Raw genomic sequence first — 15,797 nt, 5'->3', positions numbered from 1 at the left:
ATGCTCTGGGGTGAGTCAGGGCTAGATCCACAACAGACTTTAGAAACCTAAGCTGACTGAAAATCATTCAGTGCGAGTTAGGTGCCGTAATAAGAGCTTGGGAATTAGGTGCTTAAATACCATAGAGCAGAAGTGTTGTATGTAGGTTCAGCCCACAGAACTATTCCTTTGGTTTGCCAGTCTCCTGGGGTGTGGTTATGGACCCAACTGGACATGGCCAGCAGCAGGAGGGCACGTGAGGGTTGCGGACCCGCCGCAGCCACCACTAGACCTAGTGCTATTGCCGTTGCTGATCCCATGGATCCAGCCCAAGAGAAGCCTTCTGGTGTGGGCCTAGTCTGGCCCCCAGAATGAGTCTGATACCCCTCCCTTAGAGGTTTTGAGAATCAAGACTTGTTTGGTAATGCATTTTATCAGTATACAGTGGAGATCTCTCAAGTTTCCTGTCTCCTAATTATAGCACTGCACCAGGTTTTGAGATCTCTCCCAGGTGTGAAGTTGGTCTGAGAACAGATAGTACCAAACAAGCTCTGCTTTTGCTTTTCCCCTGGACCATCACAGCCACTAGACTGCCACATAGACCCCTCAACCCAGACCCCTTCTTTCTGCAAGGGGAATTGCAGCACTTTCAAGCCTCACAGGGCTGTTGTGAGGCTAAACACATTAGTACTTGGGCTCCCCACAGTCTATAGGGATAAGGAATCAGATAAGTAACTAGGGGAGAAATGGCTTCCTGGCTCTGATGGGATTATGGCATTGTGGGCGGCAATCCAGGTGTCACTCACCAGTGAGCCCTTGCCCTGCTCTGCAGGCACCACCCCTGGCAACAACACTAGTTTCTTGCCCTTTGCTAGTGTGCCAGGAAGGGTGTTACTGCACTCAAGGACTTTGTCTGCTTGGAATTAGTTTAAGCCAAAGGCTGTCTTTCCTCATATCAAGGTCATAATTTTCAGTCACCTTTGGTCTGGGCTGGACTCAAATCAGCAAGTTAGAGGTAAAGGGGATCTGATGGGTCTGGTTCTCAGTCACGTCATTCCTGTGCATGGGACTGGGTTGAGAGCTCAGGAGGTTTTCATCCACCTTTGCACTCCCTGTGTTTTGGGGCCATCTAGAGGCCTGCCTGGTGGAAGTTAGAGCAGCCTCAAAGCTGCTCCATTTTCCCATCTGCTTCCCATGTCTTCCTGCTGGCTCTGTGAAGCAGAGAATAGATGCAGCAGAGCGCACACCCTCTTATTACCTTGCTCCAGCTCCTGGGTAGGGTCAGCGTAGGATCCTTTCACCAGCTTAGCACCACCTGATGTGGCTGACTACCTGCTGGGTATCGGCAGGTAGTTCTTTTACTGCTTTTGTGGCATAAAATGGTCTTAGTGCAAGTACAATTCAGGCTACCCACAGCCTTCATTCCTTGAGCCACTGCATTAAAACCCACATTCACTGGGATGCTCTGATGGTTGTGGGAGGAGGATTTACTCCTTGGATGTGCTCGAGTATTTGTTGTGCCTGTGACCCGCAATGAGGCATGTGGCATCATTAGTCCTGAGTGAAGCCTGTGACAAGCGGCCAGGACAGCTGGTGCCAGGTGAAGGTAACAGCACCAGCGTTTTGCCCCTGAGATGGCAGATGGAGTCAAGTACCCAAGGCAAGCAACAGGCCATTGCCAGAATCCTGCTTTTTCCCAGCATAGCTCTGATGCACAGGAGTGCCCGTGCTCAAGGAGAATCCCTCGGTTCCTGCAGTGTGCAACTGCTGAGGCCAGCCACAAATTATTGTCCTCATAGTGGAGCCTCCTGGTCGAAGATGCCCACTGCAGAGGTTTCTATCAGGGAAAGAGTATTAACCATCTCCCTGCCAGCCCCTGCATAGTCTTTGTCCCTTCACCCATTACTATGGTGCTCACAAACTTGGTTTTGTGGGATACTGGCAATGTGATGCCACAAGGGGAGTTGGGAAGCTTTCATGAAGACTGATGACTGCCTCCATTGTTTTCCTATTTGTGGTGAGCCCCTCACAGACAAAGATCCAGTCCCCTCTCCATTCCCACCCCTTCCTCTGCCATAGGATCCACAAGAAGGTTGCTGAGGGAAACAACTTTAGTTGAACAGCTGTGCACTAGTGGAGCAGTGATTTTTTTTTTTTGTCAGGGCCTGATGGAGATCACACCAAGGAATATAGGAGCAGAGTGCTATAAAAGGGTGAGCAGTGTGGGATGCCTCATTGCATAGAAGGCATCACTTTATCCAGTTTCCTTCCTTGTACACTATCAAATATCCCTTCTGTCAGCCTCCCACCGTCAAGGCTGTTGTTTTTGGCTGGACCCGAGTTCTAGTCCTCCTGGAGTCATTAACAAAGCTCTCGAGCTTTTTGGATACAGGTGCACTTGGGGTGTAACACATTAACTTCTGTGGTGTTGCCATGCATGTGGTCAGATTTTGCTGTAAGTTTGATGTGTCACTCTTCGGCAGATCTATTCCAGATTTGCACCAGTGGAGCTGAGATCAGAATCTGGCCCCGGAGGGAAGAGGGAGGTTAGGGCAAGGGGAGGCAATCTCACAGCTGTCAGTCAGTAGCTCTTTAATAACCAGTGATGTGAATTTAAAGGGAGACTCCTGCAGTTTGTGCAGATACTGTCCATGGCTGCTGCTCAGACTAGTGAGGTTCACCGATGCTCAGCCATTTCAGTCAAGTCTTTCAGGTTTAATTGGGCCATCTCCAGGGTGACAGCAGCACCAGTCCAGTGGCTTTTAGCATGCTAGGTGCCTATGATACCTGTGAGAAGCATGAGGTCATGGGTGCACAGACTCTGTTGCACTTATCCTAATGACAGTGAGTGCATACTGGATATTGCAGAACCAGGGCTCCGAAGCATACAGAGTTTCAGAGAGACCTGGCTTTGCACACATGAGTCCTTCCACTGATGATGAAACGGCAGTATGTGCATGCTTAGGTGCTTTGCCTGCTTGTTATAGTGGTTAACAGAAACTCCCTTCCAAATAAAATGCTGCTGGGGTTGAACAAGGTACTTGTTTGATAATGCACATAAATGCCACACACATGCTCTAGGCTATGTTCTGAATACCATTGTAATCCACTGGAACAATATGGGAAGTTTAAGGAGGATGTCATTACCCCCTGGGAAATAGGTCTGGGGTTACCAATTTGTCACCCCTGCTTTGGAGAGAGAGCCACAGGGACTTTAATGGCAAGTGAACAGGTATGCAACTTCACATCGTGTCCAGGAGATGGCAAGCAAAAGTAGCATTGGGTTTGCTTTTAGACACTAAGAGATGTGGCCCACTAGTATTGTAACCTTCCCATATTGGTGCTGCAGAACTCAGACCCGACTGTTTATTGCAAAAACAAATCCAGGCAAAACTAATTAGAAGAAACTCCTTGTTAGGTGCTTCTGTGAAGCAAGCAGTCCCAAAAGGGTAAAGCTGTTTCCTTCAAGAGGAAAGCACAGGGGGTGGGGAAATACACGTCAGTCTTCAATGAACAAATTGATATATCGGGAAGGCCTGGACAGTTTATATTAAGTGGTAGCCTGTTTGGGTTAGTGGGAGAGGAGCAGCCTGTCAGCCTTCAGAGAGACTGGGTAGAGCCTCCCAGCATTACCAGCATGACAACAAGTATTCAGAAATATTTGCATGAAAATAGAAAGATTAAATGATAACCTGAGGCCACTTAGACTTTACCAGGAAATAACCATATCGTGGGATAGCTGATCTTCTAGGAGGGCAGAAGATGCGCTTAATAGCCCAGGGTACTTTTATTGCCTCCAGTTTAACAGGGATCTCCCAGCTCTAGTGTCAAGAAATGTTCTTTGCTTTCCTTTTTTTTAATACATATATATTTTTAATTTCATGTCTCGGGTCAAATTAGCCAGATCAGTTCCGAATTCTGTCGACTGAGCAGAGCTCAGTCATTCAAGTCTGCGTGGTGCTACCGCCAGCAAGTATCCTCCCTCCCAGACTCCTCAGCCTGGGCCTTCAGATTCTCCCAAATCCATGGCAAGCACCCTACATGCAAGTACAAGGGCAGGAGGTCTTGGGGTTCAGATGCTCCTGAGTCTTGCTTGCCCTTAGCCAAAAGGCCAAAGGAGCAAGCTAGGGAGAAATCCCTTATCTCCATAAAAATAAAACATATAGCCAGGTTCCTTGCATTGAGAGGCTATAGTAGACTCTCGTAGAGGAACCTGCATAGCCCGTGGATAAGTCTCTACTCTTAACTACACAGTGCCATTCAGGGTGATCTTGGCCCATAAGAGGCCTGCATTTGATGGACTATTGTCAGTCCCACTACTCCAGCTGGCTCCTGTCCTCAGTTCCCAGTCCATATGCCTGCAGCAGACATGGTGACCTCAACTTCTGACCTTCTGCCTATTTCCCACCACCTTTAATCCCAGCCTCCTTTGCCTTCTTCATCCTGCTCCTTCTCCTTGTTAAGTGTATATTCCCCACCATCCCTCAGCTCAGGTAAAGATAATACCATCTCTGATTAATCTAACGTATGGGTTTGGGTTAAATGACAGAGGCCAGAAGTGGAAGCCAACATGTTTGGTGTGTGCAGAGGGGTATGAAAATCTGAGTGCAGCTACCAATCAGAGTGCAGGGATTTGAATAATTACCAAAAGGTTATTGAAAAATAACCATTTAGCAATTATGCAAAGTGCAACCCATCAGCCAATTGAAGTGGAAATTTGAGAAATGAGGTCTCAATTACGTACCTCTTCAAACAGGTCATCCAGATTTTCTGACTGGCTAATGGGCTCTGCCTAGCGTAATAACTATATATTTTTTCCTCATAACCATGCAAATGATTATGCAGATCTCTGCACTCTAATTAGTTTCTGCCCTCATCAGTGCCTGCAAGTGGCCTGAAAAATCCCATCTCACTGTAATTTAGGATGTGCTCCTAGCTGCACAGAGAACATCTGGCATCCGTACAGCGAAAAGCATGAATCTCAGCACGGGCTCAGCCAAGCATAAGATGGTAGAATGTGCATCTCCTCCAGCCAAGGGTGTTTCCATGCTCCGACAGCAAAATCAACCTAGTGGTCAGGGCAGATGATACTCTGGCATGAAGAACTGCTGTGTGGGATGCAGGGATGCACAACAATTTTAATTAAGGCAAGAATCCTAAGCCTTTTTTATTCTATGTGGTATTTGAGCTATTTTCTAGCATTTCCTAATCTCCTTGATCTGTGGAGATTTCTCCTCACCCTCATCAGTACTGCTTTCTCTTCCTTGAATATTTTCCGCTGGTTTTTGGCAGTTACTATATAAAAAGTCAGCTCCTGCTACCCCACTGGGGATGATGACAAGAATCATTCCTTCCCCTAAACAGGGCTTGTGCTAAAACACTCTGCAAAGGGAAGACGGTATCATTTCCTCTGCTTTATTGATGGGGAAATGAAATCAAGGCAGACAAGATAGATGATTGTAGAATAATACTGTTTGGAGAACAATCTTTGGATCAGATCCCTGGTTGGGATCAGTGAGCGAAGCTCCGTTGAAGTTACCCCCAGATTGAGTGTAGGGTTGTAAGCGACTTTGCCAAGGTCGCAGAGGACGTGTGTGGCAGAGCTAGAAACTTAAACTTTCTTAAGTCCCAATGCAGGTGGTGCTTTCACTACGAGGCTGTCTCTGTTCTGGAAGGAATTAGCCTCAAGTAGTAGTCTCAACCTTTTCTGGACCCCTTGGAAAATGCCAGCTCTTAAGTTTTCACTTTTTTTTTTGACTACAGAGAAATAATAGAGCAAAGACCTCAGAAAGACCACAACTGTGGATTTCTATGTCAAATCGTGTTTGTAAACCTAGCAGTACTAACATTGTGTGGCACTCTGTGGCACCCTTGAACGGATCTCAAGGCACCTCAGGGTCCTATAATGCCCTGTTTGAGAATAGGTGGCCTAAGGGAAAAGTTGAATTGGTTGGGCTAGTCTCCATCCCCGACTGTTTAGGTGTAGTATCTTTGTAGCTAGCATGTTTGTTAGCTCTTCCCAAAGAGGAAAACTAGTGCTGTGCTTTGAGAGAGCTTCAGAAGCCACCGGTGAACCAGTGCGGAGCGCTGGTATAAGGGGGACATTAGCAGAGGTTTTAAAGCAACTAACAGGAAACTCTGGAGAAGCTAAGCAAGGCTGTGGGTCTGACTGACAGCAGGCTGCTGTCAGTGCGCTGGGCTGGAGAAGCCAGGATTAACACTGAACTAATCCAGAGCACTTAATACATGAGTAAAGAGTCGAGCAACAAACTCTGAATCCTTATTCCCACCCGTCGGCTGCAGCTGAGATTTACTCTTCTTTCCCTAATCCTTGGCTGAGTGGAATTGCTCTCCCTGACCTCTCTGCTGCCCCCACCTCCAAGGGATAAGGAAGAAACCATGCTTCGATCTCTGGGGCTGTGCACCAGGGAATGGGACTGCAGCAAAGCCAGAGTCCTTGAGAAGAGGTGACCCAAACACAAAGGAAGTTGAAAGATGGGAAAAAAATAGTGCAGAAGTGGCTTGGCTTGGGGGAGGAATGATGGGAGAAATGCCAGTGGCATGATGCAGGCCTCAGCACAGGAAACACGCCTTTGTCAGAGCTCCAGGGTGGATTTTTTTGACATGTAACACTGAACATACTCCCTGTGCAACCGTATGCGAGTGCCTGGCTGCTTGTGCCCAGTAGTTGGTGACAGAAGCCAGACCCCTCAAGGTTGGGCTTTTCTTGTGTTTTCACAGCAGGAGGATAAGAAAGGCCTGGTGTGGAGGGGAGGTAGGATGTAGTGGATGTGGATGGGAAGGGGTGGGGGCGGGGAAGATGTCTAGGTGCCTGGGTTTGGAGTAAGTGAAGAGCCAGGTAGCAGGAAAGGAGGGGCCATGGCTGATCCTGGGCTCTATCTTAGCAGTGCCTGGCGCAGTTGTTTCTCAGGGAGCTCCCACGTAGAGCCCCCTGCTTCCTCATGCTTCTTTGAGAACGTCCATACAGCCTTCTGCAGCGGGGGCGAGGGGACCTGGAAGTGTGTGCAATTTTAAATGCGTTGCCATTTGCCAAAGCTAGGATCATGAGCTGAACTGAGCTTTGCAAACCTGCCTGCCACAGGTGGGTGCCCAAATACTTCTTATTCTTAATGAGATGTGGGTGCCCGCATCCCTTTGCAACTTTGACAATCTCTGATTTTATTCCACCCCATCTGCCTTTCCCCTTCTCCATGGAGCTGGGCCTGCACGTTGACAATCAGCCTGTGGGAGGTGGGGAGCCCTCTCAATGTGCGGGGCCTTCCCGGACTCAGCTCCACGTAGCCAAACCCTTCTCCTGTTGCTTAGGTTGGCTGGTTTGCTGGTTATGGACAATGCACTTGTAGATGTGATTCTAGTCCTGTGGTGCACTCTGTCTGGTGAAACCACCTACAGTCGTGTGTGGTTATGGAAAGACGTTGGATTGAAGCTGACAGTTTTGTTGACAAGAAGGGCCCAAATGCCAGCCCCCAAATCACCAGTATCTCAGAGACTTGGTATGGCAGGCAAGGAGATGAGAAGCTCATCAGACTGGCTCCTATCCCTTGGCAGAGGCATGGTGGGAAGATGAGAGGAACTCAGGACTCTTCTGTTGATATGGCCTCTGCTGCATGCCCTGATGTGGATGACTGAGTGGGATTGCTGCAGTGAGTGTCTCGCCCACTTTTACTCTGTCTCATGGATGTGGTTTTACATGGCCACATCAGCATGGCAGCACTGTGATCTGAGAAGCTGTAGGTTGCACTGTCCTGTGTGCAGCGGGTGCTCATTTCTGCCCAGTGTCAGCTTCAGCACGTGACCACCCAGGCATGCTGAAGTCCACTGCAGATGTAAGAGCCTGCCTCTCTACAAAACCCACAATTCCCAGCATTGTTGTATTAGCCAGGACTGTCCAGCTCAGAGTCCCAGATTGGATTCAGGAGCCAGACACCAACCAAGGATTTTGTTTGCATATTGCGTCAGAATTACTGTTGCATGTATTCCACCGGGGAGTGTATTTATGTAGTAACTTCAGTTGTGGACAACTTGGATGTCTGTATATAGGACACTGGGGAAGCAGCCTGGCACCTACTGGTCTCCCTCATCTCCCTTGTATACAAGGAACAGAGGAGAGAAGCCACAGGGATGGGAATGGCAGGGAAGAAAACAAAAACGTCCTGGGGGAGCTGTTATGAGAGGGCCAAGCTCTTCCTCCCTGCATCTCTTTTAACTGCTGTTAATGGAGACAACTTGCTCAGCCCCACATGGGGATTTGAGATGGCAGACATGAGATGGATTTTTTGTCCCCCACAGTTATAAATGACTTACTGTACTGAGATTGAGAACCAGCCCCAAGAGATGGGGCAGGGAGAAGCTTCATGTCTTAATACTTCCATAATTTTTGAGGCTGTGGGTGCACAGCTGAGTAAGGCAGTCCAAAGGTAATTGCTCCCTTCTCGCCCTCCTCAGCATGCACCCCTCAGTCTGAGTAAGTCAACTAGGAGGCAGTCGAGAGCAGACTGTGGGCAGGGGTTGGATATGTGGAGAAGCTACCTGTATGCATATCTGTTGTAGCCCCTAACAGAGGCTTTAATGCTATAAGTGTTTTCCTTGGAGGTTGATCTTGCACCAGAGGTGTTCCCTGAAGGCATGGGACATTAATTAGGGTCACTGCTCTAGGTGGCACTGAATCCCATGATTGGATAATGAGAATAGAGCAGTGATTTACTGAACTCTTGGCACAAGATAAAACCTTGCACCTCTGCCCTTCTGATGCACTGATTCACAAACCACTGCACTTGCTGACCCAGTCTGGATATGTCACTTGGGTGAAGAAGTCATAGTACAAAAGCCTAAGAAACAGTGTGGTCTCAGGAGAATCCACTGTATGTTGACTGACAGATTACATTGTGGCTCCCTGTGTTATTGCATAATGTATTGTTTGTAACCAAAGTCAGAATCTAAAGTTGTTATAAGAGAGTAATTGGGAAATTACTCTCATCTTCCATTTCCCTACAGTTTCAGTATCACTAATAGTTCATGATTCAGGGACTGGAAAAGCTGACAGGGCATCTCTTCCCAGGCAGTGGTCCTCAGTACACACCTGGGTAAACTCCCACTCTTGGGCTCTAAGCCTGATTGATACAGGCCCTGGATCTGTACTGCCCTACGCAGTGTGTGATGCCCCTGCAAAGTACAGTAAAAGCTGTGTTATCCAGCATCCCCTGGGAATGGGGGATGCCCGTTAATCAAATGTGCACCATCTGGCACAGTCCCTGGCATCAGTGTGCCGGGGGACAGAGAGGGGGGCCCTGCGCAGGCTGTTTTGCCCGGGGCCGTGGGCCAAAGAAGTGGCAAGAATTCTGCTCGTGGCTGCAGCAGCGAAACCCGGAAGTGGTACTTCCAGTTTTGCTTTTTCCGCATCCCCTGGATGCCAGTTAATAGAGTTTTCCTAATAAAGTGCTGGTTAACACAGCTTTTGCTGTACTTGTAAAATGCTGCCAAGGTAGAGTGCCAGCCCTTTATGGCCCCTTTGCAAAGGTGGAAAAGCCCAGGCAAGATGCAGGATGGTGGAGAACTGAGCCCCATGTACATAGGTCTCTGCCAGGCTGAATCCCTCAAGATTCTTGTTTTATAAATACATATTTCACTTCCCAATACAAGTTCTTCATAAAGCAAGCCTCAGCTCACTTACTCTTCTCAATCATTTCCCTAGGTAGGCTTTCTTAGTCAGGGTTTCTTAGTAAGGGTTCAGGAAGGTACGTGCCCCTCCCTCCCCACCAGTTCTTGCTGCAAGAAACTGCAGAGGGAACCTGTGGGATTGAGCTCCACGGTGCACAGTGTGTGCAGATCCCTTCTGATGGGCTTCTCCAACCATGCCGCCTGCCTGGGCAGCCAAACAATAGCAGGACTGTGGACGTGGCGACCTCATTGCCCTGGATGGGGGCTGGCTCCTCAGGAAGGTCTCAGTGGTAAAGTGGAGAGGATTTAGTATCTTTGGTGCTTGTAGTGCAGAATATAGCCCGGGTTGTGACCTCAGTACAGGATCAGGCAGTGAAAGAAGATGCTGGTCTGGACTGGGAGGAGGATAGGATCAGCATGGGGTGAGAAGATCCCTGGGCCACCTCACCCACCCCCTGGCACATGTAGAAATGCAAAGTGTTGTTAAACACAACCTGGCCACTCACGGCAACAGAAGAGCCAACCAAGGGGCTCTTTTGGGAGCAAGGTGATGCTCTTGTGGCAGAAGCACAGGGCTAGGAATAAGATTTGGGTTCTGGGTGCTCTGCCACTGACTGCCTGTGTGTGACACGATCTCTGTGGCACCTGTGGCAGGTAAAGTAGGGTGCAGATTTTTTTTTAACTATTATTTTTAAGGAAATGTTTTTCATGTCCCAGACCAAATTAATCTGTTTGAATTGTCCAAGAACCATATGTGGTCCTGCTACTGACAAGTATCCTCCACCCCAGGCTGGGGCTTCAGCTACTTCCAAATCCTTTGGCAGGCATCCTAGCCCCAAGCCCAGAGACTTCGGATGCCTCCTAGTTTTGCTTGCCCTCAGCTGTACGGCCGCAAGAGCACAAGTAGGGTGTGAAGGTTTAGCCACGTGGCCTGATGCAGTGCAGGGTGCTGCGATCCCACCATGGCAGCACCCAGCACGGTTAGCTGCATGCTCCCCCTCCGGCCTTGCCTGTGTGCCGACTTTCCCACGCGCTGGCCGGGAGCTCCCCCAGCTTTCCCTGCCTAGTGCAGTTCACATCAGCTGAGCTGGCTTTATCTCCGCTCCTTGATCCAGGGGAGAGGCTTTCTTCTGCAGTACTGTGCCACAGCACTTTCTGTCTAATTGGTCCTTTTGAGCCAGTTCCTGTTGCCCCCCTCCCCTCCCTGAGCCAGTTCCACCCTGGGCAGTAATTATCCCTGGAAACTCCCCCTCCAGTCACTGCCTACCTCTGCTGCACTGTGGGATGCTCATTATTCACAGTGACAAAGCCCCTTTGATCACTGACGAGCACTCTGAACCATGTGACCCTGGAGGGGGTGGGACCTTCTCTGCTAACACATCCAGGAGGCTTGAGTGTTTCAACTGCTTGGGTGAGTCTCCTCATGCTCCCTTTGTTCTTTCAAATAATCCCACTGCTTCCTGGCCGTGGGCCCTCTCTCCTGCCGCACGTTGCCCCGCAGGGCTGCGGGTGGGCTGGGGCACGGGGCAGATCCTTCTGCTCCGGGCTAGCTTGTGACAAGCCGACTGAAACGTGCCAGGCTCAGGGCACGCAGGCTTCAGACTGCTTTTCCATGGAGATGGGCAGGTTTCCGCCGGGTGCCAGCTACTTGCTGCTGAACCCCGCCGAAAGCGCTTTGCCTCCAGTCTGAGTCGCTGTAAGGACAGGGATGGGGGGAATTTTGTTTCAATGCCCTCACCAGATTCTGCAGCAGACAGAAGAAAAAGAGCTTTGTGTTTCACAGCTATCTCTTTGTAAATATTTGGCCAAGGGAGCCGAATGCTTTAATTTCTGCCTCTGATCGTTTCCTTCCCTTGCTTTCAAAGGCTGTTCTGCGAGCAGCTTTGCTCTCCTTGAGGCAGAGGCATGAGACTTCACTGTAACTTTCCCCCAGCCTTTCTCTAGTGATCTGGCTTGCAAGAGTTTGGTGCAAGTGGCTGGATTTTTTTTTCCCTGTAAGCCCCAGAAGTAGGTCTGGGGGTTGCTCACCTTGTGCCTCTCTTTAAACATTTAGCATTTCTCTCTAAATCCGCCGTTCACAGGTTTTGGTTTGAGGCAACATCTCTGCTGCTGCCTTACGTTAAACTGATGGAAACTCTGAGGTCTGCAGCAGTTTTAAAGTGTGGGAGGGCAGGATGTTTTCTCTGACACTGAGCGGCGGCGGGGGGGCAACCCCTGCTCTTCAGTTTATCGCTTGCAATGGCTGGCTGTGGACCAAGCAGCAAGGATTGGGGATGTGTGCGTTGAAATGGCCATGGGGATGTGTTTGTTGAAAAGGCCATGGTGTGGGAAAGCTTGGGTTTTGCTGTGTAAATGCTTATCTGAGACTTCTCAGGCAGCAAGTATTGGAAGGAGGTGTCCCTAAGGCATAGCCCTCTCCCCCAAGGTATAGCCCTGAAGTCAGTGAATCTGGCCTGATCCATTTACTGCCACAGGCCCCTTTCTTGCTGTTCTGAAGGATGCTGCTTTTCCCATAAGGGGCTGAGCAAGCAGCTGTTTGTGACTGTGCCATTGTTACTGGCTGAGTGACTTAAACGTTTCCAGTTGCACACTAGACTGCCTCAAGGTTTTCATAGATTTCAGAGTTTAAGGCCAGAAGGAACCAACAGCAGGTCTCTTCTGACCTTGTTGAGCACAGGCCACTGAATGCTGCCCAGAGACCCCTATTTTTAATCCAGTGATTTGAGACCAAAGCATTTCACTCCTTAAGAAACTAAACTGCTGCCAAGGCTGAGACTTGCAAGGCTTTCTCTTTGCTAGTTCCCTCACTGTTCAGGGTGCTTGCATGTATTACTGATGCAGAGAAAAGAGAAGACTGGAAACCAGTGCTTGACTTTGGGGCAGGTGTCTTGCAGGCTGCAGCCTCGCATGGGCAATTTAGTATCATGTGCATTTCCTTATGTTGTGTTGCCTCTGATGCCTCCTGTGCTGGTGAAGGAGGACAGCTCTCACGTTTTACAGCTGATCTGAGCTGCCACTGTAGGGGGCTGCAGTCACCTCTGTGCTGGTGACTGTGAGGAGGTGTTTCATATTCGGACTTAGATCTGGGCCAGATGCTGCTTGCAGATGCATCCTCCATCACAACATTCACGTGCTCTTGAGCAAAGGCAGTGACTGCTTTGACTAAGTCGTGGCCACATGGGTCTTGTATTTTGAGAGAGTAGATCTCGCTGTTCCAGGCACTTCTGCTCATCTCCTCCTGCAGGGTCACACAAGGGGTGCTTGGTGGCCATAGGATAGTTATTTGTCTTCTGTATGCCTCAGTTTCCCTATCAGTACTTCTTCTGTCAAGGCTTTGTGATTTATGGATTGAAAGTACTGTCTTGGAGCTGGATCTCTGTACTGTTTTGTTATATAAGTCATTCTTCTCATTTGGAGCATATTTTCTCCTTCCCTTATATCCCTGGGCTATTCCCCCCCCCCCCCCCTGCACTTGCACACAAACACTGCCACAAGAGGGGAAGTCTGTAATCAGCCCAGCTCTGATCCCCTCTGCCTTCCCCTGATTCCTGACTTCTGCACTGCATTTCCAAAAGGAGAATTGCCCGTGGTGTTTTCCAAGTAGGCCTCTCATCAGTTAAAGCCCCAGACTGCCACTTCCTTGGCCTGGTGCTGTAGACTTGTCCTGTAGGCTCTCCAGGGCACAAAGTGTATCCTGCCCACTTTGTAACATATTGTGTAGATGTACAGGCTATCATAATGACGTTTACAGTAACACTTTGTGATACATTAGTATCAGGTGCAAGCTCAGTAACACTTTTTGTCAAAATGCATGGCTGTTTCACTGCCAATAGAGCAAAATATCTTAGTGGGCTCTGGGGGAGAAATGTTCCAGTCACATGGATATGTCATGAAAGTGATATAACAACTGTGATGTCAGAATCATGAAATAGGATGCTTTTCGATCCTGACAGTTTTCTAATCCCTAGGGTACTGTATGCAAATGAACCAAAGTCCAAGCGTAGACTGATTGGTTGATTAGTCAGTGATGTTTTACACTTTTTCTTCAACCAATGTTCTCAACTTTTTTTAACACATCAGTAAGATGAAGTGGGGGGGGGGAAGTTTCCCCACCTCCTTCCTTTACAGTCCCGTGTCTCCTCCCCACCCCCCCCCAGCAAATTTTTAAATTATAAAAAAATATACCTCATATCAGGGCTGTCAAGGCCACGGCCTGCATGTGGATCTGGCTTATGAACCCATGCCATTTGGCCCATGGTGCTGGTTGATGGGTTGGGAATTCAGGGTCAGGATGGGCAGGAGGAAGCTTGTTGCCTGAAATCTGGGGTGTGGTGCTCTGTTAGAGACATATGCTGATGATAGGGTTGGTGGGGGGGAGACAGGGGAAGTGATGGCTGTGTTAACCCTCCCACACCACCACCACTGCCCCTTGCCTCACTGCTGGAGGTGGGTCTCGGTCTGCAGATCTGGCCTCAAGGACCAAGAGTTTGATGCTTGTGATCGATATGCTTTTTGCAGACCCCAGTTTTTGTATTAACGTTCTTGGATGCCTTTACTCTGAAGCACTGAACGCAGGAACTCTGTAACCAGAGGAGGTGCATGCTGGCCATTCTGTTTGCCATATGATCTCCCCAAGCTTCACTCCACGTCTTCTGAAGGCAGCAGCACTGCAGTCTAGTAATTAGAACGGGCAAATGAGAACCAGGATTCCTCTGCAACTGTTCTGCTTTGTGACTTCAGGCATGTCTCTCAACTTCTCTGCACCTCAGTTCACTAATCTCTAAAATGGGACTAGTGTGTCCCTAACAGGGAGTGTAATGAGGCTGTATTCATCAGCACAAAAGCAACCCCCATACAGGAGTCAGTTGGATATGCATTTCAGTGAAACACAGCTGAGACTTTACCCAGGGTTCAGATGTGGCATGTGGAATTGCAACGGAATTGGATTCTTTTGGGGAAAGTTTGAGTAATTGCTGAGGGGGCCAGCTTGAAAATCAGGTTTGTTCTGGTAAGATGGTTTCAGCCTTAATTATAGTTATTGCCACTCCAGAACGTGGGTAAAGCACTGTGTGATATGCAGCTGGCATCTGCCAGATACATGCAAAGCATTCTTACTCCCTGTCCCCAGTGCCTGGGTTTAGTCTTTCCCCTCTGTCAGCCATGCAGCTGTGCCCCTCGTCTGTAGAGGAAACAGTGGGGTTGGGGCTTAATGATGCTGTCTACAACACATACCTTGGTTTCTACTGGAGCGTCTCATGCATACTCAGAAGAGAAAAATCTAAGTTGAACCCTCCCCATTCCTATGTGAACAGCCTCCTCTGGGCCCTGGGAGCTCCGGCTGTGGGAGCAGAATCCTTCTTCCTCAGAATTCAGGGACCCTTGGGAACTGCAGCAGAGACGCTGGCACGGTGTCATGAGAGTGTTTAAGGACCCCGTGGAGCAATAATGTAGCTCCCACTGAAATCACTACCTGTAATCCCCATCCTCTTTATAGCAAGAAACAGTGCCTCATTGTTAACCCCATTGCTAGACAGGGAGCTTGCCAACTCTTTCTGGCTTAGTGAGTGCCCTGGCCTTTTTACCCTAAAACATGGCTCCCAAGTAATGGTCAGAGAAAAGCTGACTGGTCATGTGGTGCTGGCTCCTTGCTTTCACCTGCTAAAAATATATCCAGTGCTTTCTTAGCCTAGCGTTTTCCATGTAAGCCATTGCTGCTCTTGGCACACAGTAGTTGCTTGATTGACAGTGGCAAGGGAAGGGTCTCCAGGACTCAGAAGTTGTGGGCATGTTGGGATGAAGTTCAGGTGCTCTGAGATCATGCCTCTTTTTTCCTGTTTTGATAAATCCAGTCATAAATGATGTTCTTCTGTACTGCAGGCATGCGTGCTGAGCGCAGTGCAGGAAAAGAAGTTCCTATGCTCTCCACAGCCAGTCCACTTATTCCTCATCTCTGGATCTTAAATGAGGGCTCTGATGAGCACTGGGGGACTGTTCATCAGGCAGCAAGACCCCCTGCAGTTCAGGGTTGCGTGCCTGTGGGTGGAAGGAGCTTTTGGAGCAGAGAGGAGGAAGAAGCCAAGCTTGGGATGATTCTCCAGTGGCGGCCCCCTCTGCATCTTCATTCGGGTTGCATTTTGCCA

General features: G+C 49.0%; 1 protein-coding gene across 3 annotated transcripts in view; it reads left to right on the top strand.

Moving 5' to 3' along the window:
* The window catches only part of SEPT9 (septin 9), a 245,154-nt gene that overhangs the window by 166,455 nt on the left and 62,902 nt on the right, over window positions 1-15,797 (top strand). Inside the window, exon 1 of one of the 3 annotated variants that reach the window (XM_019542694.1) lies at window positions 10,980-11,068. The exons of the other annotated variants lie outside the window; for them this stretch is intronic. The gene's annotated coding sequence lies outside the window, so the exon portion shown is untranslated. Of the gene's footprint in view, window positions 1-10,979; window positions 11,069-15,797 lie in introns of those variants that run through there. 3 annotated transcript variants of the gene reach the window in all.

Source organism: Crocodylus porosus, unplaced genomic scaffold (genome assembly GCF_001723895.1).
Source record: "Crocodylus porosus isolate Cpor-Errol unplaced genomic scaffold, CroPor_comp1, whole genome shotgun sequence".
NCBI classification, from domain to species: domain Eukaryota; kingdom Metazoa; phylum Chordata; order Crocodylia; family Crocodylidae; genus Crocodylus; species Crocodylus porosus.
The sequence above is the reverse complement of the archived record's forward strand: the minus strand, read 5'-3'. Positions and strand labels throughout refer to the sequence as shown.